This window comes from Mauremys reevesii, linkage group 12 (assembly GCF_016161935.1).
Source record: "Mauremys reevesii isolate NIE-2019 linkage group 12, ASM1616193v1, whole genome shotgun sequence".
Classification (NCBI taxonomy): domain Eukaryota; kingdom Metazoa; phylum Chordata; order Testudines; family Geoemydidae; genus Mauremys; species Mauremys reevesii.
In genome coordinates this window covers 16,879,483-16,884,624 of record NC_052634.1, presented here as the reverse complement: position 1 = coordinate 16,884,624, position 5,142 = coordinate 16,879,483, and positions in this window count along the sequence as shown.

Below are 5,142 nucleotides of genomic sequence, written 5' to 3'. Positions count from 1 at the left end.
TGGTGTAGATGGAAGGGGACCAATACAGGGTGGTTTCCATGAAGGCGCATGGAATGTGCTTCCCCCCCTTGGCCCCACCCAGATCTCTGAACAGACTGCAAGACTTGCTTTGGGGGGAGGGGCAAAATGGGTTGTTTTACTGTTGGTGAATGGTGGTGGGTTAGAGATACAGACTCATAGACTTTAAGGTCAGAAGGGACCATTATGATCATCTAGTCTGACCCCCTGCACAATGCAGGCCACAGAATCCCACCCATCCACTCCTGTAACAAACCCCTAACCTAAGTCTGATCTGGGCAGCCTGTTGGTATGTTATTATACGGTGTCTTAAGTGCTGATGGTTATCGTTTAATTATTGTGAATATGAATTGTTAAAGCACCGAGAGCTTTGGATGGGCACTTGGATATAATTAAATGAATACAAGTACAGTAATTAAAAGAACACACAACATATGGTTATTAACGCTTTAATTTATCGCCACTAGGTGGCAGCATTGTCCCCTAGAGTGATCCAGCACATGGGAGCCTGTGGCCGGCAATCTTCCTCCACGTTTCGTGGTCTTCGCGCAGCCTCAAGAAGCGCTGTACAGCATCCAGCCACGTCCTGGACCCACGCTCATTGCGAGTGTCCCATGCCCCTGGCATGTGGCATCAGTCTCTGAAAAACTAGCTTCAGCAAACTTCCTCCGCTCATCCACCCACCTGGCCCACAAACTCAATTTTCCTTGGTCCACTCGTCCTGATGATGTCAGGTCTCACTCTGGGTATGCTGTAAAATTGGGCGATTGCTTCCTTGGTAGTCGTGTATGAGGTAGAGCTAACACACAGCAATCAGCTGCAGCATTTCAGTCACTTTCTAAGTGATGCTCAGCATCCCCCGTAGTCACCCTACCCAGATATTCCAAGTGCTCAGCGCACTTCAATGCCTCCTCAGATTTGGGTAAGAATATCTTCACCTAGATGTGACCATTGTCTTTGTCTGCTTGTGGGATATCTTTAAACCTAACTTCTCTGCTTCCACTGCTAATTCTTCTAGCAGGTTTTGCACCTAATGACTAAGGTCATGCCTAGATGACTAATTTCCCCCCCAATGATGGGTACACCCTCCTGCAGGTTTCCATCTGTGGCTCTCCTGTCTGACACCTGCCCTCGAGTCCGACCAACTACGCAGCTCACACCCCACAAACACTGAAGCCATCATGTTCCATAAAGATTTTGTATAAGCCTTATTACATTGGACCAGCTCCACCCAGCCACAGGATTGCCCCACGAGGTTTGTGCTGTCAAACGTCTTAGCAAAATCCCCCCAAACAGGGACCGCCATCCCATCATTCTCCAAGGTTTTCTCACTGCACATGCAGATGGAATATTTGCTCCGCTGTGCCCCTTTTGGGTCTAACACCAGCTTGTCCTTCAGACAGGAAGTTCTCTCTCCTGGGAGCAATTCTCTTCCGGAGGATGCACAGTGGTGTTGCTAGGGAGTGGCAACAATGATACTGTTTGGTAATTGCTACAAACAGCGAGCTCCCCCTTTTTGTAAACAGGAATCATCAGGGCCAGTGTCCAAGTCTGGGGCATCTTCCAGACTTCATACACAACCCCAGCCTGGCCACACCAGCTCTTTGGGAGGTGAATGAAGATCGAAGGGCTCTCCAAGATAGGCTGCAGTTCAGCCAGACATGGGCTCCATGCTAGGCTCGCTGGGTGGGGCTCTCTGATCACACTGGTCCCTCCTGACCTTACTCTATGAATTAAAACCCTGGGAGCTGTGCATGGTGGGGCTGTTCTCCCCAAACCTCCAACATCTGGGGTCTAACGGCAGATGAGCAAAGACCAGAGAAGCAGTAGGGGTCAGGACCACACGCCCATGTTCTGATTGAAGGAAATACTCCAGTCCACGTTTTCAGAAGTGGACAGTGCCCCAGTTTTTGGGTTCCCTGCTTATGACACCTTGGCTGTCTGAAAACCAGGCCAGCGGCATCTCGGGAAAGGGAACTGTTCTGTCTCCACCAAGGGATACTCAGCGACACACATCCATGCCATGAGGTTCTCTGTTTTCAGCCAATCTGTCTCTGTGAGATGACTGGGCAAGGGACACCTCCTCATGGCTTTATCCAGGCGAGGTGCCACCCTCTGGGAGGCTGCCAGGCCTAGGAGGTCTGTGAAAGTCTTCTTGGCTTTCTTTTGGGGGAGCAAATAACATATTTCAGTCTCACTCCCTGGCCTGAGAATCCAGGGCTGTCAGCACCCAGGAGTGATGCTGGGGTTGGGGACAGCCACCACTGGCCAGCCCCCCTTGTGGTGTCCATAGTGCCGTGAGGATGCTGATAAACAGCAGAGGGCTCAGAGAAGAGCCACGAGGATGACTGCAGGATTGGAACGCACGCCCTGCAGTGAGAGGCCCCAAGAGCTCGGTCTGAGTTCAGGAGCTGAACAAAGAGATGACTAAGAGATTTTTGCCCATATGTGTAAGGTCAGGCAGGGCGGTTGTTGCAGAGCAGGGACTTGAATGGAGCTCTCCTGAGTTCTAGGCCATGTCTTTAACCACAAGGCCACCCTTCCCCTCTGCTAGGGCAGAGTCTGAATCCATGCCAAGCCTGGTAGCTCCATCAGCAGCCTTGGCATAAACTGTGGCTGACAGGCCTATGGGCTGGGACTGCACCTGCACAGGACCCAAAAGACAATCTTTTCTTCTTCCTCTGCAGAGTCCTCCAGAAAGAGAGATGGACACGGGCCCTTGTTTTTTTCCCATAAAGATGACCTGAAAGGCTTTGTTAAAAAAAACTCGCCTGTGTTACCCCTGAGACATATTAGGAATGCCGAGTTTGGGGCTCCCTGGTTTTCTGGGCTCTCAGAGGGACCCTTTCCCTGCCAGCTCAGGTTGTGCTGCCTTTCCTCCTCTTTGACTTGGGCTTCCTTCTCTTTCAGTTCCACAGTTTGGTGGTGTGCTTCCTCCTGCTCTTGCTTTTCCGCCCCGCTCTGTCCATCCCTGAGTCAGCCTCCCGTTTTTGGGGTTCACATTCCTTTTCTTTTTGTGCAGCTTCCCAGCTCGGCTGCTTGCTTGGCTTCTTGTACTGTATCTTTTTTATCAGCCTCTAATCTGGCCAGTTCTAACGTTGTGGTTGCTTCGCTATTGCTCATTTTTTATAGTTTCGTTTGTTCTGTTTCCTCGCCTGAAATAACCGGACAATCACAAACTGTAACCGTATCTGTTTCCAGCCCCATCACTCTGAATTATGTAAGGATTTAGTTTAGCAGTGCTTGAAGTGCGAACCTCCCTCGATCAGCAAGCTGTGTGTAAATCCTACTGACTATGTCACTGTGCCATCATGCCCAGAACCGAGAGCCACCATGTTACCGCCATAGGTGTAGTTTGACTTCTGTATTTGGGGGGACAGCTCCAGTCAGGCCACAGAGGCTGCTGGGGGTGGGGGAGGGAATTCTGCACCTGCCTGAGCCTTGCAGTTTCGGGGGCAACACCCCCCTAAAACCCTACAAACTATGCCCATGGTTACCGTTCTGCCTTAGCTTCTAAGCTGTGTATCCGCTCCCTGACACACCAGACTGTTTGCTTTGCCAGCCAAATCCTAGGAATGCTGCCCATCCAAACCTTGCCTTGCGAGTGACAATCGGTGAACCCCAGTTCCTGGGTTCCCCCAAGATGTCTCCCTGCAGTGTCCAAACCCCTCTCCCTGCAACACTCGCAGGAAGGATCAAGTTCTCTGCCTCCAAAAGAGACAGAGCACTCCCCAGCCTGTTAGGGTAACTGAAAACTCGCACTCCACTTCAGTACAGCAGCACTGAGATGGTTTACAGAAAAATTTAAAAAAATGTTTCTTAACAAAGAACAGAGATTTAAGTGATACTACGCAAGAATTGAAAGGGCATGTCTGGTTACAAACAAAACACTTTCTAGTGAGTGAAACATCGTTTTAGCACGTTACAATCTTTGCCTAACCAGTTTCCTTACTCGCATCAAGTTACCAGCATCCCTAAACTGCCAGACTAGGGGATCCAACTTTCACAGGCTCAGAAGGTGCTGTACCCTGTGTGCCCTCTGATGGATAATGAAAAGTTTTTTTGCTCCCTTTTTATTACCCAAAGGCCCTTGCTTCAGCCTCAAGAGGCAGAAGGCCTTCCTGGGGTGCAGAGTCTGTCCTCCGGTGTGATTGGTAAACAGTTTTCTCTCACACTCATTTAGCCTGATGGCTTTGTTTACCTTATATTTAAATGTACTTTCATTGTCCTCTACTTGCAACCATGCTGGTCAGACAGGTTGTGATAAATGAAGTGTGGGGGATGTAGTAAGAGGAGGCCCTAAGATATAAACCTTGGTATCAGAGGCCTGGTATGAGGCCTAAACTAAAGTAATGGTCAAGACTTTGCTAACATAAAGCAAAGTTAAGCTGTGAGCCAGAGGCAGGCCCTGCTCACAGAAGCTGGCAAGGAAAGGGCTGATGCTGCAAGAAGATACGTACCTAAAAGGTACTGAACACTAGATATCAGAACATTTACATATTTGTACATTTCACACAAATAACAAGGAACAGGCTGACCCATCCCAATGACAGGGGCAAAAGGGGAATATGATGGATAGAGTTGTTCCTAATGTCCAACCTAAACCTCCTCTGCAACTTGAGACCATTACTCCTTGTTCTGTCATCTTCTACCACTGAGAACAGTCTAGATCCATCCTCTTTGGAACCCCTTTCAGGTATAAGAATGCATCCCCCTCATTCTTCTCTTCTGCAGACTAAACAATCCCAGTTCCCTCAGCCTCTCCTCATAAGTCATGTGCTCCAGCCCCCTAATCATTTTTGTTGCACTCTGCTGGACTCTCTCCAATTTATCCACATCCTTCTTGTAGTGTGGGGCCCAAAACTGGACACAGTACTCCAAATGAGGCCTCACCAGTGCTGAGTAGAGGGGAATGATCACATCCCTCGATTTGCTGGAAATGCCCCTACTTATACAACCCAAAATGCCATTAGCCTTCTTTATGAACACCCAGCCAGCCAATTAGCTGTAAAATCCCTCTTGGTAGCTGTTCTCTGCTTGCGTTACCTGTAAAGGGTTAACAAGCCCACAGGTAAAAGAAAAGGAGTGGGCACCTGACCAAGAGAGCCAATGGGAAGACTAGAA